Source organism: Rhinopithecus roxellana, chromosome 1, assembly GCF_007565055.1.
Source record: "Rhinopithecus roxellana isolate Shanxi Qingling chromosome 1, ASM756505v1, whole genome shotgun sequence".
In the NCBI taxonomy this organism is placed as follows: Eukaryota; Metazoa; Chordata; class Mammalia; order Primates; family Cercopithecidae; genus Rhinopithecus; species Rhinopithecus roxellana.
In genome coordinates this window covers 158,118,966-158,145,807 of record NC_044549.1, presented here as the reverse complement: position 1 = coordinate 158,145,807, position 26,842 = coordinate 158,118,966, and the positions used below count along the sequence as shown (strand labels likewise).

Genomic DNA, 26,842 nt, shown 5'->3' with positions numbered 1-26,842 from the left:
GAGATGCTTTAGCATCTGTAATAGAAGGATTCCATCTGCACTTCCTGCCCCAGATGAATTCAGGGCACTGTCAGGAGAGGTCATGAGTACTCAGATGCCACAGAGTGCCAAAAATCCATTCGGACTTTTTCTCATTTGATAGTAATTCACTAATAAGCACTTTCTGGTGACGGCCATTCAGCAAGAAACAGATCCACCCAATTGTCCAGGAACATAGATCCACTAGTACTACCAAAGATGTGTTGACAAATTGTTACAAAGTCTTGTTGAAATACAAGTATGTGAAACCCATGGCATTCCTTGAATCTACTGGAACCTAGCGTAACATTCACATTGGCATTTAAACTGCCACACTAGTTGTGTAGTGATCCCAAGTTCTTCACTTAACTTCAGTACTCAAGTCTTCTCATTGACAAAAGTGAGATAATGGTTGTAAGCTCACATTTTGGTGGGGGCTTTTTTAAAGTACTATACGGCTTATTTGCTATCTATGTGCAAGTTATTATATAATGCCTACTGTCTCCTTACAAGCACAGAGACTAAATGGAAGTCCCTCACTTCTGTTTAGTTTTTGTGAGGGCTAAAAAGTTAAAACTAGGGAGAAGAAATCTGGAGGGAGAGTTGAGTTGCTCTGCAAAAGAGAAGAAATAGAAATGGAAGACCTTGAGCCATCTAGAGAAACCTGGAAGGGACAGGTGAGAAACAGGACTGTGGGAGAGGGGGAAACCCTCCGCAAAATGGCAGTTTCCTATTAGAGTGGACAAATTACAGACTAAAAGCACATTCAAGGTAGCTGAACCCAAGTGGTATAGAAAGCCAACAGGACACAATCACTCATCTACTGGCATTCCCATTCTAGAGAATAGCAGAAATCTTGGAGGTAAAGCTCTGTGAACCGTAGAATTTGAGAGTTAAAGGCAAATTTACATAGATCGCAAGGGGCAGGAAAAACCCCCACCTGAATTTTGGCCTATATACATTTGCATTCATATACAAGAAGCAATAGAATAGTGAACTTTTCAGTCCTTGGGTGATTTTTGTTCAAGCAGAAAAAGGAGGGGGAAAGTCTCTGTGTTCTGTTATTCCAACTTTGATCTTTTATTCATTCTCTAAGGGCATAAATGATTGTTTATCTATGTTTTCATGAGTAAAACCACTCTTGAGTACTTTTTGTTTGTAGTTGTTGTTATTTATTTCCTGCTGTGGATTTTAACACAGAAGCCTTTCATTTTGAACCAAATGGATCAACAACGAGCATCCTGCAACTGCCATGTGCTAGATCACGTTCTCTGTGGGCTCTTTTGCCTTATGCTCATGTAGGGGACAAAATTAATTACAAGCATGAATAGCTTGTGTCTGCTGTGTTGGAGAACCTCAGGTGATATTGGCTGCCACCTACCATACCCCAGAATGTGCCTTCCCACAGCCTCTGCAGAACATGTAGCCCCAGGAGGATATGTTTTATACCATGAAGCCTGGCCATTCTGGTCTCGGTCAGGGGTGCAAATCTAAAGCAAGAGCAGCAAACCATGGCCTCTCCACGACCTCTGGAGTGGCCACAGGTAAAAAGACAAGTTGTGACCAGGCGCAATGGCTCACACCTGTAATCCCAGCACTTTGGGAGGCCTAGGTGGGCAGATCATGAGGTCAGGAGATTGAGATCATCCTGGCCAACACGGTGAAACCTCGTCTCTACTAAAAATACAAAAATTACCTGGGTGTGGTAACGTGCGCCTGTAATCCCAGTTACTGGTGGAGCTGAGGCATGAGAATTGCTTGAACCCAGGAGGCGGAGGTTGGAGTGAGCTAAGATCACAGCACTGCAATCCAGCCTGGCAACAGAGCAAGACTCTGTCAAAAAAAAAAAAAAAAAAGTTATTCCAGTCAGAGTCTCTTCCTCAGATATTTGAAACAGGAAATGAGTAAGAGAAGATGATGACAGTGTATATCAAAGAAGGCCATGAAATACCTTTAGAAGCCGTGAGGAACCACGAGCAAGCCAGAATTAGGAGAAAGCAAAGTCTATAGCAAGAGCAGAGGGAAGGTGACATAGGAAACTCGATAGCAAAGTGTTAACCTCAACCTGTTCCTACCTCAGGTATGTATGAGCACATCCAAGCCATTCCCTTTCCCTACCTTTTACATTCTCTCTTTTTCCTCTTCTCATCTCCCCCCTTCTTTGCTTGAAGACAACAAGGCAGAATTAGAGTGTTACCATCAGAAATCACGGAAATGCACCATCGCAATTCCCTTGTTTTTCCCTATTCAAGCTGAGCTTTATGAAGGATACATTAACCACGTTGTCAGATGGAGGCATAATGACAACAAGCCCGCCCTTCATCTTTTCAAAATGCCCAGATAGCAATAATGTCTGAGAATGTAAAGTTTTCCCATCACAGCACTCTTCTCTCTTGTTGAATCTAATTGTAGCGCTAGAAAAAGAGAGACTGACTCTTGCAAACCTCCCAGTGAAATGCCAACTGTAACACATCATTAGCTAAATAAGAAACAACAAGGTCAGCATGGTGCGGGAGAAATGGCAATGTTGTACTTGCTGTTGATTCAGAACTGGCGGGTTTGTGAGGAAGGGAAAAATAAATGTATATAGAAGTAATGTTGGCCAGGTGCAGTGATTCACACTGGTAATCCCAGCACTTTGGGAGGCCAAGGCAAGTGGATCACCTGAGGTCAGGAGTTCAGGACTAGCCTGGCCAACATGGTGAAACCCCATCTCTACCAAAAAGACAAAAAAAAAAAAAAAAAAAAAAAAATAGCCAGGCATGGTGGCACACCTATAATCCCAACTACTTAGGAGGCTAAGGCAGAATTGCTTGAACCTGAGAGATGAAGTTGCAGTGAGCCGAGATCGCACTATTGTACTCCAGCCTGGGTGACAAGAACGAAACTCCATTTCAAAAAAATAAATAAATAAACAAAGTAATGTCACTACAGGCCACAATATATAGGTGTGCATGGGAAAATATAGTTGAGTGTATTTTCAGGATGTGGCAAGCGGATGTGGCTCAACCAGAGGAGGAATTTATAGCAGCAAATGACAGCCATAGCACCATAAAACTGCACAGAAGCTACTTTTAGGCTTTGAAGATCAAACAGCTAGATTCAAAACACAGATAATAGAATAACAACTGCTGCTTAACAGGGAGTAGGAGATAAAAATAATTTGCTACACTTCGCTGGATTCCACCCCATTCCTCTAACATAGCAATCCTGAGCAGTTAATTTATTAAAGTATGTGTGGTTGCCGCAGATGAAGGAAACTCTATCAGTGATGGAAGAAACAGTAGACAGGAAATCCTGAGCCAGCCGTTAAAAGAGGAGTAAGATTTCTGAAGCCAGAGATGATACAATAGGAGGTGAACTGAGTTACAGGAAACAACTCCTAGTGAAAGAAGGTCTCTTTGCCCTAAATCAGTAAAAGGGATCTACATTAAAAATTCATATTTAATTGTTAAAGTTTATTTTAAAATAAACTAATGGTTGTTATGTCTTATTTAAATAAGAAATTAAAAGAATTTCCTGAAATTAACCTAGCTTCTAACTTTGATGTCAGCCATGATTAGTACAGACCAAGAGGCACACACAAACACACTCCCTCCCCTAACCCATCTCTTAAACAAGAGATCACCCTCCAGTGACCCTTAAAAAGATTTTGAGAACTATAAAGTCACAAGAACAAAATCTTAACACTGACAGAATATAAGCTGGCTACAGATGACATTTCCAACCTCCTCTCCTTGTCAATACAAAAGATGCATTGGATGTGGGAGACAGTTTTCTGAGATACTCATAGACTTGTATATGTGACACTTTATGAAAAAATGAAAAGGAACCAGACTTCCCATTTAAATCCTCTCACCACTACCCCTTCCTTACATTTTTTCCTTGCCCCCCAACTCTCACAGGATCAGAGTAACATGGGATAAAGAGGATGAGAGTATAGAAAGTAAATGATAAAAATATGTGCTCTTGAGTCATTGGAAGATTTTGATCCGAAGTAATGGGTGATTATTACTCCTTGAAGCCACAGCCAAAACCAAATTTAAAATATTCCCTCTCTTTCTCCTGATGTCTATTTCTCCAATCTGGCAACTGGCAATGCACTAAAGGAATGTTTTCATCAATGTGTCCAAATATGTTATTCAAAGTAAGATTTTATATGAGATAGCCTCAGGGAACTTTCTGGAAGAAAAAGGCAGCCCCAAAATTGGATGCACAAATTGCTTTAAGGTTTTAAGATATGGTGAAATATATTGTGCCTTCATCGTACCCCAAGCCAGAAATGGAAAAAAGAAAAAAGAATCAGTACAAAGAATGGCTTTCCAGGCAGTGCAAAGGGACTCAGTATTTCCACAGGTTTGCAAGAATGCAACAAGCAAGGAAGGCAGTGTCCCCAGTACAAAGTGACCAGACCTCTGAGCTTCTAGCTGGCAAGTTGCCCAGCAGAGATAACAGGATGTTATTGAATTTTCAGGCATCTCGGTCAGGGATGGAGGTGGAGGGGTGTTGCAAAGGATAATGGAAGGAGTAGGGATTGGGAAAGCAGGGATGGAGGGGCAGGTAAATTCTGGAAGTGGAAAATTATTTTTCAGGCATAGAAAAACTTTAAAAAATGCTACTGTACTACTGTGGAAGTCATGTACTAAAAGTGTCCTTATAAGAGGAGATGTGAAGGGTGGTACATGGGTCATAAAATAAACTTTGTGGCCAAGACCTTCTGACCACTAAAACCACAGACACTTAAACAGAAAAATCCAATAAAGAAGAAGGATGGTATTCTCCAAGTAATAAGCCACTTCAGTGAGTATTCACACTCTAGTCCCAGGCCCATATTCATAATAAGGGCAAAAATGTAAACACACGCGCACACACACATGCATGCACACCCCCACACACATACACATGGCTAGAGGCAGAGCATCCCAAGGACCAAGTGTAGGAGGAGGCAATGGGAAAATGCATTCACTCATTCAGTGGGAAAACTCATCCTTTCTAATTGCTTTGAGTTTGTTTTTCATCTTCTCTCGCCTTTCTTCTGATGGTGATTGTGATTGTATTTTGAAATCATGATCCACCACTGCAGCACTGTAATTACATAAATATGGCATTATAAATGAAGGTTAGCACCAGAAATAGCAAAGCAGAGAGGGGTGCAATTTGTCTTTGTGGATGCAAGTGTATGTGTATATGTTTATAAATACCTCTTTTATGTGGCATTTGGAAATAATCTGCTAGTGCAAGCAAGGGGGTCTTAAGAAACAGAACAAAATCCTCAATCCCATTTTCAGCTGAAGAATACAAAGGTGAGAAAAGGCAAGTTCTTCCAGTCATGATAAATGGAGATTGTTAAGTAAGAGCTAGGCTTAAACCGAGCTCAGATTTCTCAACTGACCTGGGCACCATTGGTTCTTCTTGAGGACAGGAATCAGTCTGCATCAGTACAGCTTATCAACAGTGCTCTTCAGCAACCCTAGAACCTCAGAGGGTATCTCTTAACCTCCTATATCTCCTTCTGAACAGGAGAACATCTCTCTCTCTCTCTCTCTCTCTCTCTCTCTCTCTCTCTCTCTCTCTCTCTCTCAATTTCACTTACTTTTGGCTGCAGCACACCACCCAGTATCTTCAACCAATCAATAACTCAGTTCCTTTCACTCTCAGGGAAAAGGAAAATTCTGAAGTGTGTACCACCCTGTGTGGTACTTCTAAAACATGTTAACAAATTATTGGAACCTTCTCTCTTCAAATGATAGAGACTGAGTTTTCTCCCCTTGAATGTGGGCTATACTAAGTGACTCATTTTGAATGACCAGAAGATGACAGTGATGCTATGTCATCATAGCATCATTTATGACCAAACCTAGGTCATAAGAAGGCAACTTCTCTTTGGCATCACTTCTGCTAGGAAAAGCCAGCCTCCACATCGTGGGAACACTCCAGCAGCTTGTGGGGAAGTTGATGCAGGTAGGAACTGAGGTCTCCTGCCAACAACCATCACCAATTCACAAGCTACATGGCTGAGCCACCTTGGAAATAGATCATCCAACCCCACTCGTCCCTTTAGATTATTGCAGCTTTGACTAATGTCTTGACTATATATAATTTCATGTGAGATCAATCCTGAGCTAAAACCACCTGGATAAGCCACTCCAAATTCCAGATGTAAAAAATATGAATGCAGTAAATACTTGTTATTTTTAAATCACTAAATTTTGGGTCAACTTGTTACATAGCAGTAGCTAACAATACAGCATCCTCATGCTATTGACCCCCAGTTACCCATACCTCTCACTTGCTCATCAATTACCTCACTATGCTTCCTTGGATCACCTCCAAACTAAAGAAACTTCACTCAAAATTCTTGTCTCAGAGTTTGCATTAAGAGTCTCAAACATGCCAAATAAGATAGATATTATTATTATTCTCACTTTAGAGATTTAAAAAATTAATACGCAGAGGTGACAGTTGTATAGCAAACAATAGCAAAACCAGGTTTTCTGAATCCTCATCCACTGCTTCCTGATTCATTATAGCTGCATCTCCCTGCCACTCATACCCTCATTCTTTGCCATTTTAAGCAACCTCTTTTCTCTCTCCAAGAACAAATCAGTTAATTTGCTCACTCACTGCAGGCCTAGACACTCATCTTAATCTCAAAATTTAAAAACCAGTCTCAACAAATTAAATAACCAAAGCAGGAACTTTTAGTCACTGAAGTCTAAATGTATTTGTTTTTCCTAATGATACCTGTACACAGCAAGGAGGAACAATTAGCAAATCAATGGATTATTCTTTTGTTGACATTAATGCAAAGACTATATGTGGCTCTACCTTGTTTTATGTCTAGACTACAGGTGGTGGCCTGAAACTGCTGACCAAAGAAATGACCATGCTGTGTGGGCAAGAAATGATGAAGATAAAGCCCATATGTGCTGTATTTTCTATTTGGATCAAATAAAATGTACAGCCAACTCATCTGTCAGATATTTAATCATAATTATTATTGTGTTATGTGGTAATTAGGCATAAATGGGACATAAATGAGTCTTGCTAGCAGTATTTTATATATCAAACAATTTTTGTGTTTCCAAATATCCATCTCTTTGATAATTTTCAAGTGTCTGTCTCTACTCACTGTCACGGTGGTTGGTCTCCCCTGAGTCAGACTGGTAAAGAAGAACATTTATGGGCTTTGGAATCAAACAAATCACTCACACTGTGTGATCTTGATCAAACCACATAACATCTCTAGGCCTCTTGTGTAAAACTGAAATGAGTGCCTCTCCAGCAGGGTCACTAAAGAATCAAATGAGAAACCGAAATGCAGTAGCTAACACAGCGTTAGTATATAGTAGGTGCTCAGTAAAGATCTTCTTCCTGTCTTTTATATCAACATTACTTTCACATGCCTTAATGAGAGGTTCTTGATCCTCTCCCCATGAGTTTTTTTAACACCCTATATCCCTCCCCTGAGAGCAACAACTTTTATTCTCCAAATCACCATCCCATGCTAAAATCTTAAATGTATCCACGCTTTCAAAAATATACATCTTATCAGCTGAAGAAAAAATTTATACAAAACTTTTTAGTATATAACATGACAGATGGCTTTGGGTCCACAAGTAGAAATAAACAGACTTACAATGCATCTGGAAATAGGCATGTCAACACTTTGGCATGAATGAGTTCTAGTTACAGGCAATTTCTCTCTACGTTTGATTTGGTTACGGATGCTGGGTAAGCTAGAAAAGACTGGTCATCTGAAAAAGCGAAAGAAGAAAATGGTGCTATGGCCTGCAGTTGTGTTCATCCAATAGGACGCTGGTCATATTTTGGAATAATTTGGCAAACATGTACAGAGAGGAAATGTGCTCAAAAATATTTCATGTCCTTGTGGCTGTGTGCTCTTTGGAGCCTTGCAGGCACTATGAAGATGAAGAGTTTGCCTCTTTCATCTAGAAGAGATTTGTAAAACCAATGTTCACTGATAGACACAACAGCTCATAACAACAGCAGCAACAGGGTCAAGGTCACCTTCCACTTACTAAGGGCATAACATTTATTTGCATACCAAGGTCAACAAATCTCTTTTATGTCTTTTTTCATTTGGTCCTCCTGCAGCCCAAGTGAGTACTTTTATTCCATTTTACAGATAAACAAGGTGAGACCAAGAGAGTTTAGATGTCATGCCCCACAAGCCCACAAATAGCAGGCGAAAGAATCAGGTCTGGAATCTCAATTCCACATTCTTTTCTCTTACCACACTCCCCTATTAATAAATAGCTTGTTTGTCTGAAGGATAAGTGGAAGCTAATTTATAAATTCTCCAGCTAGCTTTTCTTGCCCCATACTGGTGTTTAGAGCCACAAAACCACACATCCACATTACACAGGGTAGTGTAAAAATAATTTTTAAATAATCACATATTAATCTTTGAGAAGAATAACCTGCCATGAATAAAGAGATGACTTCACAGGGTCCAGGGTAATTGCAAGCAGCTGTGGACTTAACCATGCTAGATAATCCAGTGATAAAATGTGCATTATTTTGAGCAGTTGAGGCAGCCAAATTCTTTAATCAGTGCCTGTCACTTCTGCAGAAGGAAACATTCAGATCTCATCACAAAAGAGCAGACCTTCACTGACTCATCCGTGCACAAACTGACATTCAGGTTTTTTTTCAACTTCTCACCACAACATGGAGACTTTTGACCACAGATGTCAGATTCATGTATAAGGCTCTCAACCCCACCAGACAAGAACCACTTTCAAATGTAATAAATATAAGAATCGCTTTCAAAACAAGAAAGTGAGGCATGGAGTATAACAAATACAAATTGAGCCAGGCACTATGCCAGGAGTGGGGTCCCTGACCTGAAGGGGAAGATAGAGCCATGGCTCTTAAGCCTGGCTGGTTAATAGTGTCACCTCAGGGCTTATTAAAATCCCAACACCTAGATCTCAATTTATTGACAATTGATTTTTCTCAAATCAGAAACTCTGGGAGTAGGACCAGATATTAATATTTTTTACTTGGTTCCATTGTGCAGCCCCGCAGTTGAGAAACACAATTATAGTGGAATCCAAAGTGTTGCAAATGTATTTGATAGAATCACTTGAGGTCCTGGTTGAAAATGCAGATGCATGGGCCCTGAACTGTAGCTCCTGAATCAGAATTTCTAGGAAAATGATTTGGGAATACAATATATTTTGAACAAGAGCCCAAAGATGGTTATGATTAGAGAAGTTAAGCAAAAACCTGACGTTGCCTTCAAAAAATAATAATCAACAAAGTGAGAAGACAAACTATGGAATGCGTGAAAATATTTGCAAATTACATATCTGACAAGGGGTTAATATCCAAAATATGTAAAGAGCTCCTACAATTCAACAACAACAAAAAGGACAAAGGACTTGAATAGACATGTCTCCAAAGAAGATATACAAATGGGCAACAAACATATGAAAAGATGCTCAACATTATTAATCATTAGAGAAATCAAATCAAAACCACAAAGATAGGAGATATCACCTCACCCCTATTAGAATGGCTGCTGTCCAAAATCAAAAAAAGAAAGAAAAAGTGAAAAATAACAGGAAATGGCAAGTGTTGGTGGGGAGGTGGAGAAATTAGAAACTTATACACTATTGTGGCCACCATGGAAAACAGTATGGAGGGTCCTCTAAATATTCAACATAGAATTACCATAAAACTCAGCAGTTCCACTTCTGGGTATAAATCCAAAAGAATTCAAAGCAGGAACTTGGAGAGATATTTGCATCTACGTTCATCACAGCATAATTCACAATAGCCAAGAGATGGAAGCAAACCAATTTCCACTGATAAATGAGTAGACTAGAACATGTGGAATATACCTGCAATGGAATATTATTCAACTTTTAAAAAGAAAAAACCCTATCACATACCACAGCATGCATGAAGCTTAGGGACACTATGCTAGACAAAATGAGCCAGTCACAAAAAGACAAATACCATATGATTCCACTCATACGAAGTATCTAAATTAGCAAAAGTCACAGAAACAGAAAGTAGAAACATGGTTACAAGAGTCTAGGAAAAAGGGAGATGGCAGAATGGTTGTTCAATGGGTATGGAGCTTTGCTTTTGCAAGATGAAAAATTCTAAGGATCTGTTGCACAATATATAATTAATACTACTGAACTGTACAATTAACTTGGTTACAAGTGCTGGGCGTGGTGGCTTATGCCTGTAATCCCAGCTCTTTGGGAGGCTGAGGCAGGTGGATCACGAGCTCAGGAGTTCAAGATCAGCCTGACCAACATGGTGAAGCCCCGTCTCTACTAAAAATACAAAAAAAAAAAAAAAAGGACAAGTGTGGTGGCATGCGCCTGTAATTCTAGCTACTCGGGAGGCTGAGGCAGGAGAATCGCTTTAACCCAGGAGGCAGAAGTTGCAGTGAGCCGAGAACATGACATTGCACTCCAGCCTGGGGACAGAGCAAGACTCCATCTCAAAAAGAAAAAAAAAAAAAGTTACAAGGATAAATTTATGTTATGTGTTTATTACCACAATTAAACATTGAAAGGAAATCTCTTTATTTTCAAAATCTGATATTGTCTAACACTTCAAGTTTCTGTTGTCCTGTCTGTCTTTTTGCAGCCCAAAGAGCAAAGAACTCAGGGTTTCCCAGTTTTCTGTTCTGCAATAACAAAACAAAACAAAAAACATGTAAGCCAAAATCAAAACCGTTTTTCCAACTGCTTTCTAAGGAAGAACTTTCTCACTTACACAAAGTTCAAACATGACTATAAATCTAGACAAGCCAATACATAGATTGCTCTGATTAAGAAAGGAGAGCTTTATAAGTGTGTGGGATGGGAAGTCCTTGGATACTAAGGAAAAGAGGTGCCAGGAGCCTGGGCCTCATGTGGGGTCAGGAGTGAGAAGGGTGCCTCAGGCCATTTGTGGGGCCCAGGACACTTGGGGGATGACATACTCATTGTGAAGAAGTAACACTGCACTGGATGTCATGGAATGTGGGATGAAGCCCACTTCCGCCGCTCCTAAACTGTCTTTAATAAAATTTACTTGCTTACTCATCTTTCAGCGAGTCAGAACCTTTCTGTGAAAAGTGAAGAACTGTACCACACACTGGAGGGCACGTGGCTCAGGCAGACGCCCAGCCTACTCCAGCAAACAGCACTGCTGCTGTTCCCATCCGCGTGGCTCAGGCAGACACCCAGCCCAGTCCAGCAAATAGCACTGCTGCTGCTCCCATCCGCCACCATATTCTCCAGAGCCTGCCCCTGACCCAGATCCATCCTCTGCCTTTCTCCCCTCTGCCCTGTACCCCATATGGCCACAGAAGGCTCCTTGCTCTCTGGCTTCTGACAGGGGCCAACTAATGTGAACTACTAGAAGGAAATGTGAGGACAGGAGAAGGGAGTGAGGCCAGGATATTCTTCAACCCAACCCTCCCTCCTTCTGCACCACATTTCTGAAGGTGGCTACATCTTCCTGTGAAAGATGGGCAGCCCCTCTTCTATGGCTCCATTTCTCATAGGACTCCCATAACACTGCCTGCTGAACTTGTCCCTTCAGGTCTAGGGACAGTCTAGTCTCTGGGGGGTCTCAGCATCCCTGTGGGTCCCCTGAACCCTATGCACACCTTTTACAGTATCATTTTAAAATTATCTGCTGTTTCAGTGGAATTCAACTTCCTTCCGAGACCCTGAAACCTTATTGTTTGTGGGGGACAAAAAGGAAAGAATTCAATTAAGAAGAATGTAAACTAGCCAAGCTTACCATGAGTTCTTAAGAGCCGGTTGCACCCAAGCGTGGTCATGATCAGCGCCTGTCACTAACACAAGTGCAATAATAGGAACACTTGAATTACATAATCCTCTACCCAGAAAGAGTCCAAGATACTGCTTGTGCTGGGGTTTCCTATGCTTAAAATACAGAGACAAAAGCAAAAACAGCTACACTGCTTGATCGAGGTACCAGTGTCCCCCAAGTCTTATAAGATCTTTCAGAGAAGCTCCTGGCAGGGTCACATGTTGGCAATGCTTTATTTCAGTGGTCCCCAACTTTTTGGCACCAGGGACTGGTTTCATGGAAGACAATTTTTCCATAGATTGGGTGGTGGAGGGGGATGGTTTCAGGATGATTCAAGTGCATTACATTTATTGTGCATTTTATTTCTATTATTATTACATTGTAATATTTAATGAAAGAATTATATAACTCGCTGTAATGTAGAATCCGTGAGAGCCCTGAGCTTGTTTTCTTGCAATTAGACAGTCCCATCTGGGGGTGATGGGAGTCAGTGACAGATCATCAGGCATTAGATTCTCATAAAAAGTGTGCCACCTAGATCCCTCGCATGCACAGCGCCCAACAGGGTTTGAGCTCCGATGAGAATCTAATGCCGCCTCTGAGCTGACAGGAGGCGGAGCTCAGGCAGTTACAGGAGCAATGGGTGTGGCTGTGAATATAGATGAATCTTCACTAGCTGGCCGCTCACCTCCTGCTGTGTAGCCCCAGTTCCTAATAGTTCATGGCCCAGGGGCTGCGGCCCCCTGCTCTGTCGGACTCTTGGCTGCCAGGGTTGGGGGTGGGGGAAGTCCCCTGGAAATACTAGAAGGACACAAGGAGAGGGTAAATTAGCAAATAGTGAGAGGAAGGCAGCTAAGTTCTAGGTAACCACAGTGGGAAAGTTCAACACTTTTAATCACAGAGTTCCTGTCAGAAACTGTTTTTTAAACTTCTGAGCTTTCAGGCTGAACTTGGAAACGGCCATATTCTCAGGGATAAGTTCTCAGCAATGTCATGGAGAAATCCGTTCAAAAGGTCTTCTCAGGGCCCTGCAGGATTGCAAGTGTCTCTGAACAACTAGCAGGGGGAAAACAATAACCAATTCCTCTTTCGCCACTCCCAGCCCATCGCTCATACTCAGAGACCTCTGTTTTCTCAAGCCCTATCAAGGATTAGAGAAGTCCAGAGAAGGACAAAAAAAAAAAAAATCCAAGGGTTTCCAGTAGGAGAAAAGGCAATTTCAGAACCTGCAGGGAAGGAGATTGTTTCAGCTAAAAAAAAAAAAAAAAGAAAAAAGAAAAAGAAGAAGAAGAAGAAGAAATTGAGAAATGTAACCAAAGGATGGGAGAAAATCCAAATTGGTAGCCAGAAAGTAGGTGAGCTGTGGAAATGAACAGAATCATGATGCGTAAGTATTAAAATGGACCCAAAGTGGCTTAGTCACTTTGTCTCTGAAAGCCACTTCACTACGTCCCATTTTAGGCAGAGAGGTTAAAAAGAAAGTCTGGGGGTGGCTCTGTGCTTTGGAATTAAAACAGCATCTGTGATATTATTAGCTGGGCCAAGATGTGCAGAAGCTATCAATCTCTCTGCTTGGGGGAGTAACTGATTGCCAAAGGGGCCCAGACAAGCTGCTTCTCCCTCCCTGAGGTCTGGCCCTGAGTTCAGCACAATTAGCTAAGTGCTTCTGTGCTGGAGAAGGCTGGGAGCACAGTTGGCTCCCTCTTAAGCACAAAGTGCTTAAGGAAGGAGAACTCTGCTTTATACCTGTCCCCAACTGGGAACAGCACCATCCACTGATATTTCTTGTGAGTGGAAACACTGAGGGGTGGGACTGGGCTCTTCTTCAGGATTTGGGAGACTGTTGAAGCTTATTAGCACTTTCCCTGAACCATGTTTTTATGAATATAAAATAAATACTAAGGATAACAAAAGAATACAGCTACCAAGATATTAAAAAAAAAATTGGTGATGTACTGATAGTTGTATGTCTTTATTAAACATTAAATAATAAGATCTAGTGGTGGGTGCAATAACTTAGACTTATAGAAGTAATTAATATTTCAAAATATCTACAATAGCTGTGTGATATGAAAATACCTGTATAATATGTGTTGGAACTGCTAATTCTTTTTTTTTTTTTTTTTTTTTGAGACAGACTCTCGCTCTGTTGCCAAGGCTGGAAGGCAGTGGTGCAATCTCTGCTCACTGCGACCTCCGCTTCCCAGGCTCAAGTGATTCTCCTGCCTCGGCCTCTCAAGTAGCTGGAATTATAGGCACACATCTACCACACTCGGCTAACTTTTTTGTATTTTTAGTAGAAATGGGGTTTTGCCAGGTCGGTCAGGCTGGTCTCGAACTCCTGACCTTAGGTGATCCGCCCACCTTGGCCTCCCAAAGTGCTGGGATTACAGGTGTGAGCCACTGTGCCCGGTCTGGAACTGTTCTATGGTGGGTTTCTGGCCTACACTTACCACAGAAAGAAGTGCTAAGTTTCTTTCAGATGTCAGTGAAAATAAATAATTTTTTAATCCAAGTTTATAGATCCCTGAAGTCTCTCCATGTGCCTTAGGTTAAGCTTTAAAGCTGTGTGGGATGGGAAGTCCTTGCATACTAAGGAAAAGAGGTGCCAGGAGCCTGGGCCTTGTGTGGGGTCAGGAGTGAAAAGAGTACCCCAGGCCATTCTTGGGGCCCAGGATGCTTGGAGGGTAACATACTCATTGGAAAGAAGTAACACTGCACTGGAAGCAAATGGTATTTTAACATGACAATGACCTTCTCCCATCAGAGTGAATTCTACATGAAAGTACACATTCACCTTTTTAATGTAACTGGGCTAGCAGCAAATCCCTCAAACTGCTGGCCTTGAAAAGTCCTGAACTCTGGAATGAAGGAAAGCATTACAGACAGACGATAACTCCTTTCAGCTCCAAATCCATCAAAATTAGTTGTTGTTCATCCCTTTTCCCTGCTGCCACACAGAAACAGACTGCACCACTTCCCTCTCTTTTCCTTGGTTCTTCCTCATCCCATCAGCATCTTCATATGGAGGTTTGGAATAGATGGCTACTGAGTCCTTCGAGTAGTCCTCACCAACTGCATTGTAAACAATCTAGGACTTTGGGATGGTTTTACTCAGTGACATGATCAGGTTTGTATTTCAGGACAATCACTCTGGCTTTAAGATTGAGAACATGACTCCAATCCAACCACCATGTTCCATCTCAGGGCCACCATCCTTGTCCAAGTCACCACCCACTCTTGCTGGGGTTGTTGGAGTAGCTGCTTAACTGGTTCATCTTGTGCTTTCCTGCTGGCCAGTTCTAGCCTGCACCTGCTTTTGTATGGTCTGTGAGCTAAAATAACTTGTGGAAATTTGTTTTCCCTCTTGTTATATAAATACCTTCATAATAAGTACCTCAATTTTGCTTCCTGGCCCACAAAGCCTAAAATATTTACCATCTGGCCCTTTATAGAAAAAGTTCGCTAACCTCTGCCATGGCATATCAGTCAGATCCAGTCAGGAAACCACGAACAGTTTGCACCACTCACATGGGGGGAAATTTACTAAAGAATTGTTTACCCAAGGGTTATAAGAACTGAGGAGACAAACACAACACAGTGAGGCAGCACCGAGATTAACAACTGCAGGAAGCTGCTACCACCCTGCCGTTGGAGGAACATGGGAGGACGTGGTGTAACTAATCAGGGCCAGGAAGCTGCAGGCGGCCAGCAGAACTGAAGGAGATGCTGCTACGCAAGAGCTGCCACCCAGGGAAGTAGCGGGGAGGTGGGGGACGGTGCTTAGGAGAGAAAATCCTGGGTCCTCACTTCCTCTCACCCCCAGTTTCATAGCAGCACTTCCTATCGGCTGAAGCTACCTGGCGGGTTATTGTCAAGGGGGCCTAGAAAATGTAGTTCCCTGAAATACAGAACACAGCAAGAGAAGGAACAGGCAGGAAATTGATATTAGAACAAACAGGCAAATGGGCAGCTCACTTAAAAAGTGAGGATAAAACTTGGCTTTCAAATGTTCTGTAAGAGCTGGAGATGACTTAAGTAAGGGCTCTGTGTTTCATTCCTGGAGCAGAGCAGTTAATGTTATTATCCTCGTTATTACTATCAATAATTAACTTCTACCCTGCACTTGGGTTCCCTATATTGAGTTGTCCAAGCTGAGCATGATGTTGTGGCAGAAGATGGAACTGTAATTGACCTGATTTACCTAGAAATTGTGAGGAATGGGATGAAACTGGACCACATTTATAACTTCCGCACATATGGGGCTGGGCCCAGGAACTTGCACCAACTTCCATCTCCTATCCAATGAAATCATTTCACATCATTTATTACAGTCCAGAAGGATAGTGAAATTAAGAGTTTGCTGTTGCAAAATGCACTCAGAGATGCTTTGTGCTAGTGGGGATTTTTTTTTCTAGAAGTATGTTTGTATATTGTTAGGAGAGACACACTTCTGTCCACCCATGCATGCGTCTTCCTTTTTTATAATTATTTGCTGTGCCAACCTCTAAAACCACAAGCATAACAGCTTAGTTTAATAAGCTTCCTCTTTTAAATGCCAGCCAATGAAATCAATGATGGGTGTAATAAGATGAAGAATGTAGCCAGTAGGGAAAGTTTCTGCCACCTTAAATGTCATACGCAGGGATGAAAAGATGCATAGACTGGACATGCATCACCAGCTCAGGATGGCCATCCAAGAAGAACCTTGGGAACTGGTTTTTTGGTAAACACCACCTCTGATTACTCCTGGTTTAACTCCACGCCATTTGAGCACCAAAACCCCAAGCCTAAGAGACTTTAGGAGTTTTAGGCTTGTAGAGAAGTATATGTCTTCTTCAGCTGCCCCTAGGGATTATTTCACCTCACTCTGCCTCTCTCTGCTTATCTGTCGGGGTTCAGGCATAGTGTGGAGGGCAGCAATAAATAAATGCGTGATTAGGTCTTAGAGTCAGCCTCCCCCTGATTCTGCTCCTCCTACACCCATTTCTGGGTTAAACGTATAAGTATCATAATCAGAGCTGTTTAAATTGAATCAAAGACTTCAACTGAGAATAACATTAATTATTTCTATGCAGTTCTCATATTAATTTCCAGAACAGCCTTCTCCTGAATTCCTCAAGGACCACTTGGGCTTGGGATAGGCTTCTGGGGAGCTGAGGGTAGAAGGAAAAATAGTTCTTATCCTAAGCTAGTGTTACCCAAACTTCAGTTACTCTCAAAAGTCTTCAAGATCATTGTTATATCCAAATATCACCTCTACACTTATTTACATAACATTTTACTTTTAATGAATCCACATGTTTTATTTAAATTCATTTTGGTGGTGGTTGTTATTGTTGTTATTGTTTTTGACAGAGTCTCACTCTGTCGCCAGGCTGGAGTGCAGTGGCACGATCTGGGCTCACTGTAACCTCTGCCTCCCGGGTTCAAGCGATTTTCCTGCCTCAGCCTCCCGAGTAGCTGGGACTACAGGCACCTGCCACCACACCTGGCTAATTTTCGTATTTTTTGTAGAGACAAGGTTTCACCATGTTGGCCAGGATGGTCTTGAGCTCTTGACCTTGAGATCTGCCCACCTGGGCCTCCCAAAGTGCTGGGATTACAGGTGTAAGCCACTGCACCAGGCATTAAATTCATTTTTAATGAAAACTTTCTATTAGTTCCATAAATGAAAAAGTGGTATCACTTGCCATAATAAAAGGGAACCATGAAAGAAATTGTGTTCTTATGTGGCCCTGACATGTTATTAGTAGGCCCAAAATCTGAGGCCCATGTTCTACTTTAGAAAGGAGAGAATTAGCAAGTGTCAAGAGAGCTGTTAAAGATATGCTGGCACCAAAATGAAATATTTTTCTTGAAATATTCAGAAGAGTCTATGGCCATACCACCCTGAATCTCGTCTGATCTCAGAAGCTAAGCAGGCTTGGGCCTAGTTAGTACTTGGATGGGAAATAATCAGAAGGATCGAAAGATAAATGAAAAGGAGGCCCTTTCCTTCTTCAGGTGACTCAGTGTCATTCATTGTTGTGCCCATACACTACCTAAATCATAGTATGGGACACATGAACAGCTCTATTGTTTGAAGGGCACATTGCAAAATGAAAATGTGGGTAAAAGAAAACACGCAAATGGCAAACAGGCATATGAAAAGGTGCTCAACATCACTGATCATCAGAAAAATGCAAATCAAAACTACAATGAGATATCCTCTTACCTCAGTTTAAATGGCTTATATCTAAAAGCCAGGCAATAACAAATGTTGGTGAGGATGTGGAGAGAGAACCCTCGTCCACAGCTGATGGGAATATAAACTAGTACAACCACTATGGAGAACAGTTTGGAGGTTCCTCAAAACACTAAAAATAGAGCTACCATATGATCCAGCAATCACACTGCTGGGCATGTACCCAAAAGAAAGGAAATCAGTAGAAATTGAAGACATACTTGCACTCCCATGTTTGTTGCAGCTCTGTTCACAATAGCTAAGATTTGGAAGCAACCTAAGTGTCCATCAACAGAGGAATGGATGAAGAATATGTGGTGCCTATACACAATGGAGTACTATTTGGCTCATGCCTGTAATCCCAGCACTTTGGGAGGCCAAGGTGGGCAGATCACAAGGTCAGGAAATTGAGACCCATCCTGGCCAACATGGTGAAACCCCATCTCTACTAAAAACACAAAAATTAGCTGGGCGTGGTAGCGCGTGCCTGTAATCCCAGCTACTCGGGACGCTGAGGCAGAAGAATCGCTTGAACCCGGGAGGCAAAGGTTGCAGCAAGCCGAGATTGTGCCACTGCACTCCAGCCTGGCAACAGAGCTAGACTCTGTCTCAAAAAAAAAAAAGAAAAAAGAAAAAAGAAAAAAGAAGGAAAGAAAGGAAAGGAAAGGAAGGAAAGGAAAGGAAAGGAAAGGAAAGAAAGGAAAGGAGAAGGAAGGAATGGGGGAGGAGGGAAAGAAACAGAAAGAAAAGAAGAAAAGAAGAACGAAGACAGCCCGAAAGAGAAGAAAGAAGAAGAAAGAAGAGAGAGGATAGAGAGAGAGCTTCGAGCGAAACTCCCTAAATCCCGCCCGCCCACCCGAAAGAAGCCCTCAAGGAAACGAAGCCCGCCATAAACCCTGATCAAGTCCCTCCCTAGAGCGCTCCAGAACGCGAGCGCGAAACGAAGAAGGAAGAGAAAGAGAGAGAGAAAGAATCAGAATCGCGCATGTGCAATAACACAGATGGAACTGAAGGTCATTATGTTAAGTGAAATAAGCCAGGCGCAAAAAGACAAACATCACATGTTCTCACTTATTTGTAGGATCTAAAAATCAAAACAATTGAACTCATGGACATAGATAGTAGAAGGATGTTTACCAGAGGCTAGAAAGAGTAGTGGCAGCATGGCGGGGAAAGTGCAGACGGCTAATGAACACAAAAAAAATAGAATGAATAAGACCTAGTATTTAATAGCACAACAGGGTGACTATATTTGACAATAATTTAATCGTACATTTGAAAATAACTAAAAGAGTATAACTGGATTGTTTGTAACACAAAGGATAAATGCTTGAGGGGATGGATACCCCAGTCTCCATGATGTGATTATTAGGCATATCAAAACAACTCATGTACTCCATAAATGCATACACCTGCTATGTACTCACAACAACAACAAAATAAATTTAAAAAATTATTAATAGTTTCAAGACAGTAACAGAAGAGCATGAACCCAAGCACTGGGCCCTTCTAAGTACAGGACCTCACACCCATGAAGTCAGCTTTGATGGTGCAGGCCCCACACTTTGTATATTACAGAGAAGGCAAGCATCCAAGGGAAAGAGTACATGTCAACACCCTGTAGGTAACTTGAAGAGAAGTACGGAGGGCCTTCAAAGCTACCTGAGGCAGGAAACAAAGCCAAAGTATGGGACTAATGATTCTACATCATACTGATGAGAAGAACCACAAGACAGTCAGGTCAAATACAATAATGAGGCATGTGGCTGGAGCTATTGCCTGGAACTGTTTGTGATTTCGTTTTAGAAAACCAGTTTCCTGTTTTTCTAAATAGTCAAGGTTAGAGTTGAGGAAGATGAAGGTGATAGTAATGGCATGACCTGATATATCTGGCAGCATCCTAGCAAGAAACATCTAGGGTGCTTAAAGATATAGCTGCAGAAAGTTTATTAAAGGGACAATACACAGAAAAGTGTAGGCAGGGTTACAAGCACCAAAAGGGACAATCACACAGAAGCACTAACAACAGCAGGAAGCTGTTACCAGCCCTAGACCTGAAGGAGCAAGGGCAGGCAGTGGTTACTGGAACTTAGAAAGGGCTGAACCCCTGGGAGAGAGCTGGCTCACAGGAGCCAAGACCTTAGGGGAAGAAATGCAGTCACTGCCAAACCACAGCCCGGTAGGGAAGGGGCGGGAATAATAAATGCATCAACTTATTTATCTTTCCAGGACCTCCCATTGACAGAAACCAACTCAGAACAGGAGGGCAATAGATCCTAGATGATGCAGCCCAGAAGTCAGCCTCCTGGGGCACAGAGCAGGGAAGACAAGGAGGGAGATGGGCCTGGAGGGCACCTGGAAATTAATCAGCACATCTGGTGACATGTATCTCTGGAGGTTCTGGGGAGTGCGTGAGACTGTCGGCAGCAAGGGTCAGGAGGCAGCGGTGGGGTCAGGGTGGGAGGGTGCAGTATTTAAGAGAGTAGCTGATGGTACCCAGCTTTTGGACTAGGCAAACCGGGTGAAAAGTGACTCCATTCACTGAGCTAGGGAATTCAGAAGAGGGACATTTGGGGGAGGAGTTAATGCCTTCTGTTTTGGCTCTGCCATGTTTGGAGAAATAAAGGACATCCAGGGAACAGGGTAATCAGGACTGGCACTATAGAACTGGAGGTCATGGATCTGTAAGAGGCAGTTGAAGTCAGTGGGAAGAAAAGAAGGCCAAGGGCAAAGAACCAGCAACACCAATATGCAAAAGGAAATCAGAGGGGAAACTAAGGAGTGGCCACATGGGTAAGAAGAAACTGAAAAGAGTTTTGTTGGAGGGAGTGGGGGGCAGGGTGGAAATATTCAGCCAAGATCATTTCCAGAGGGAGTGAGCCTTAAGTCATTGTACAAGAAGTCATTAAGTGGAATCCTGCATTGCATAGGTGTCTGGATAAGATGACCCCTTAGCCATATCCCATCCCTATGTTTCCACCATGATCAGAGATGAAGTAGAGCAGCAGTTCTCAGCTACTCCCCTACCGAAGTTCCCAGTCTGCCCCGAAGACAGATGGCAATGCCTCAAACACCACAATCCCCAACTTGGAGAAACCACCTCTGGCTTCCAACCTCCTTGCTACCAATCTCTCAGTTTCTTCTGAAGCCAGCACAGAGGGATTAGCTGAGAAGGGTTGTGTTGAGGGAAATGGAGGCCCAAGAAAAAATAAGAGGAAATGAATCTCCCTTGGAATCCTTGAGGCAGATCAGGGCTCACACGCCAGCCACAAGCTGCAGTAAGTTTGGCCTACTGTTCAGCTATGCAGGACAGGTAGCAAAGAAGCCGACTCCCCTTGTCAGCCCTGAGCAAAGTTCTTCTGCAGATGCAGTTCTCTGCTATCTGCCAGTCCACGCTGCTGCCCCTCTCCACCCTTGTACTACCCTCTCCAGCCACACAAGCAAATCCTGTGATTTCCTCTCTCCAGGGCATGTTCACCTTTATCTGACTTGATGTTGAGGGTGTACTCACATGAGAAACTAAAGGGAAATAAGGTTAGAGAGAGCTTCCTCTGGCCCTCCGCCCTCACCCCACCCCTCACAGCCAGGACAGCCCCATGCCCAGGTGTCACACAGAGGTCTCCCTCCAGCTCCCCTGCATGCCCTCAGTCTCTTTTTCAGGGAAAGCCATGGTCGAGCTGACAATCCCACCTCTGAAAAGCCTTAAATGCCTCCTAGAAGATGCATCTTACCTTCACCAACACTAGTGGCTAACACTTCCCCTTCCACAATTCAACCTGCTGCCTCTCCAGGAAAAGCGTCTTTAACCAAGACCGCCTTAGGCCACTAGCCGAATGAGGCCAGTTCCTCTCAGCTGCTTCTCATCTGCCTTCTGCCTGCCCTGTCAATGGCATTTGCCAGTACTCAGTTAATGTCTCTGGAACTCTGGAACCACAGTTTTCTTGTTCACTGAGGTAGCCAAACTAGAGCGCTTCCCAAAAGCGCTGCTTCTGACTCTCTACTAAAACTGTCTTTGATCGTCTTGCCTGAATGTCATGGTATAATACCAGATGCTTCAGGGACAAATGACTCATAACCCTTTCCCTTTCCCTTAAGAAGCTCATAGTCTTGAGGGGGAGACAAGGAATTGCGCAGTAACTCCATGAGAAGTTATATGAGGAAGTATGAAAAGATGACAGAGGAAGAAGCCATTAAATCCAACTAGAAACTGTCATTTCAATAACAGCCACATTTAATACTGAAATCCTATTATGCACCAGACTGTGTATTAGCTACTTAAAACATTAGACTCTTACACCCCATGATGTAGCCAGTCTCATTAGCCTCGTTGTATACATAAGGAGACCAAGGGAGACAAAGCTAGGAAACTTGCCAAAGGCTACAGGACACCAAGTAAATGACATTGGATGCAGACAAACCCCTCCCATTCCAAAACCCCTGTTTATTACCATAGTAGACAGTAACTGGACCAACATTGGCACTTACTGAACACTAGACACTGCCCCATGCATTTAACACACATAAAATTTGGCCAGGCACGGTAGCTCACGCCTGTAATCCCAGCACTTTGGGAGGCCGAGGCAGGCAGATCACGAGGTCAGGAGATTGAGACCATCCTGGCTAACACGGTGAAACCCCGTCTCCACTAAAAATACAAAAAAATTAGCTGGGCGTGGTGGCAGGCACCTGTAGTCCCAGCTACTCGGGAGACTGAGGCAGGAGAATGGCGTGAACCTGGGAGGCGGAGCTTGCAGTGAGCCGAGATCGCGCCACTGCACTCCAGCCTGGGCGACAGAGCGAGACTCCATCTCAAAACAACAACAACAACAAAAATACATGGTGAAGAAGTTATTACTTCAATTCTCCTTTTACAAATAAGACACTGAGGCTCAGAGAAGTTATGTAACTTGTCCAAGAACTCACAGAAGCCAGAATTCAAATGCAGACCATAATTATCACACAATTTGGCCACCCTGTTTAGAAGACATAACGTGTGAATGACACCATAAAGGCTGTTAGAAAAGAAACATGTTTTCCTAGTTTGAGTTCCTCCCAATAGCATGACTTGAGACAAGAATCTAGATGCATGTAGATTATTTCTAAGGTGATCCCAAGGAGCAAAAGATGGGGTACAGCAACAGAAAAAAAAGAAAGACAAAGTAAAGGTTTATTATGGGGGTTGCCACTGTGCTCTCACAAGGAGAGGTGAAAGAGCATTTCCCCAGAGTTCCCCTGACCCCTCTCCAATGATGTATGGGTCTTCCAAGCTTCCTCAGGCATCCCAGATTCCTCAGTTCAGTCCCAGAAACCTGGGACAGAAAGCAGAAATATAAGACACATGCTGGAAGTCAGACACTCTGAGCAGGAGGTGAAGCACAAAGCTGGCTCTGAACTGCCCGCCCCAGCCACAGCTAAACTCAGAGGTGATGTGGCAAGCATAAGAGTCTAGCTCCAGGCTGTACCTGCCTCACAAGGGGGCAACGCAGTAGGAGGGGACACTTCATACACAGAAGGCAGCAGGATTAGGGCAGGAGCATGAGAGCCATGCGCGTTCTACCACGTGCTTGTGAAATGTTCCATTGCTCCTCTACTGTATCCCCAGCGCCCTCCACTGCACTGGGTTTACAACTCTCCTCTTGAAATTATAGAAATAAACTCTCAGTCAGTGCAGTAAGCTGAAGTGAAACAACCCTCGATGCTACAGGCCACAGGCAGCTTCCCCTTTCTTCCATCCAACCATGAAAAAGCAGTCCTCTGCCTTGTGCAGTGGTATGGCTGGCTCTGTTACTAGGATTTTCTGAGGCTGGCAGTATAGCATTGCAGTTGAATGCTTGAACTCTGTGTGTCCTTGGGCAAGTTATTAACCTCTCTGAACCTCAGTTTGTTTCATCTCTAAAGAAGGACACAGATACTTACCTAGTAGAGTTGGATGAGGATTAGATGATATTCTGGCTGTGATGCATTTAGCACAGTATGTGGGGTCTAGTGAGCATTTAATCAAGAATTGTTGTGCATATTTTAACATTTCTGAGTCAATTCACTTCAGTATCAAAGGGGAGAACTAGAGATATCATTAAATGATAAATTACTTATCATTTAAAGAAAGAGGATAATATAACGCAGACAGTGCTAGACTTGCTGGGCGAAAAGATTTCATTTCCCTGCTGTAGGATCTTAGGGCCAGTAATCTCTCTGAATTTGTGTTTTTCTATCATAAGTGGAGATAACCATTTTTGTCTACCTTTGCTGAGGCTCAATGGAGGCTCAATGGAGATCACAAAACATTGTTGAGGCTCAGTGGAGATCACAAATGTAAAATGCTTTGTAAACCCTAATGTGATATAAAAATATTATTGTGATTATCATAATGATAAGAATCAAAGCTTCACTCTCCCCAGCACAAGCACATACTCGCTCTGTGAGACTGACTGCTCCTCAGTTGCTGGAACAAGAGCAAGGCATTTTCACCTTAAAGTCACTGCCATTGGAGGGAGCATGTGATTAATATCAGAGACACTCTGTAACAGCTGCTCAGGGTGAGCCATTCATACCATCAGTGTCAAGGGCTGGGCTGCTAATTTATTTATGTATGAGGATGACAACCAGGGAAAGCAATTAGGACTTGGGCATCTGTTGTGATCCTTGCTCGCTGGACCTGTGGCAGTGGGGCACCACGAAAACCTTAACAACAGTTGCTAACTGCTAACTACCGTCCTTCTGCATTGGCTCAGGATCACTGACTCTTTATTTGCCAGACAAGTCTTGTTTGTGCCCCAATCCCTTGTCTGTTCCCTTCCTCGCGCCAACCCAAATTACAGGACAAGTGGCAGGAGTGCCAAAGGGAAATGAGCTTGGAGGCAAAGATGTGTGTTGGGCGATGGGAGCTGGGAGATTCTAAAGTATTTTCAGAGTTCTTTATAGCTATCAATTAAATGAATCCCTGCAACAGCCCTAGGAAAGTAGGTCAATATTATTATCCCTGCATCATGGATGAGAAAACAGGCTTAAGAAGAATGGCTTGCCCAAGGCTCAGCCACCCATCAGAAGAGCTGAAGCAGAATTAGATGGACAAATTCCTGATGCTGAACCCTTGGCCAAGTGTCTTCTTACTTAGCGTGCAGCAGGTGATCAGTAAATAAGGTAGACTCCTTACTGACTTGACTCACTGAGTCTTAAAATGATGCATTCATCCCGTCCTGGATACAGTGGCAGATTCTAGGCCCCATTCAGATCCTAAAGCCAGAGGAGCTTTTAAACACAGGTCCTAAAACCCGAACAATTCAAGAAGTATCTTTGGAGGCACCCCAACTGAAAGAAAGATGAAGAGGTAGCTTGGTCTTCATAGAGCACGTTGTTTGGGCTGCCTAAAATCTGAAAACTGTCCTTACCAGAAGGCACAGAGAGCTTTGCAGGGGTTCCCTTCCCTCTCCCCCACCTTTGTAACCCTATGGAAGCCAAATCTGATTCCATTTCACATCTCAGAGGAGGTTAGAGATTGTATTTGGTGCAGGGAGAGCAAGATCTGGGGTGGGGTGCACCACGGAGATGCCAGTGGTCACAGGTGTTATGCCTGGAGATAGGATTCCCATGAGACTGTTCCCACTGCACATCTTTGCCTGTTTTTTACTTCCCTTGTCTCCCCAAAGTCTGTGCTCCAGTTTTCCAATCGATTCCAATAAACTCTTTCTGCCTTAAATTAACTGGACTCTCTTTCTGTTGTTTGCAACCTCGACTAGTACAGTTTCTGACCTAGAAATGTAAGTGCTTGCCAAGAGGGATTAAAACTGCCAGCTTCAGATTTCTGTACATTACTGGTGAGAAGGTAAACGGGCGCAACACCCAGGCAGGGCAATTTGGCAATAGCTATCATGATCCTTTGACCCAGCTCTCCGCTTTGGGGAATTTGTCCTACACATACACTTGCACAATTGCAAAAGGACTTACATACAAAGTCATTATGTGCTTCTGTGCCTATGCACCAAATTATTCACTGTAGTGATATTCATAATAGCAAAACACTTGAAAGGCTCCAAAGGTCTACCAAGAGAGGACTGATTAGGTAAATTATGGCATATATACGTGATGGAAAGTTATTCAGTTTTTTTTTTCCAGTGGGTACTTCTTATATATTGATATGGAAAAATTCCCCAGATATGCCAGTAAGTAAAAAAAAAAAAAAAAAAAAAAAAAAAAAAAAAAAACCAACAAAAAAAATTAAAGAAAAGGTTCAGAACAGTGTGTACAATATGCTATCTTTTATAAAAATAGGAGAAAATGGATCTACATTTGCTCTTTCTTAAATATACATGAGGCAACTCTAGCAGGTCACAAAGAAACAGTAAACTGTGTTTTCCTGTTGGAAGAGAAAAAAATGAGGCACCTAAAAGAACAAGATGAGGGAACGGTTATTACGTTTTTCACTGGGTACCTTTTCAAGTTTTTACAGTTTTTGAATCAGGTCAATAGGCATCTATTCAAATTATTAAATTCTACAATTGCCACCTCAAAGACTGAAAACCAGCCCAAATTTAATTCATTTGATCACCCCCCATCCCCCGACACACACACACACACACACACACACACAAATCCACCCATCACCCTCAGCGTGTGGCTAGGGCAAAATGGTTAATGGTGGCCATCGGGTTGTCAGATTCCAGCACATGCAGAAGGCAGGTCAAAGACTTCTCTGTGGAGGACTGCCTTCACACAGCAAGAAGAGACCACTGAAAAGACAGAATAGACTGCTGAAAACAAAGTGAGATGGTTTCTATGGCAGGG

General features: G+C 42.7%; 1 pseudogene; it reads right to left on the bottom strand.

Annotated features, from left to right (window-relative positions):
* LOC104655091 overlaps positions 1 to 21,533 on the bottom strand; it is a 51,505-nt pseudogene extending 29,972 nt beyond the window's left edge.
* Between the last annotated feature and the right edge of the window lie 5,309 nt (positions 21,534 to 26,842).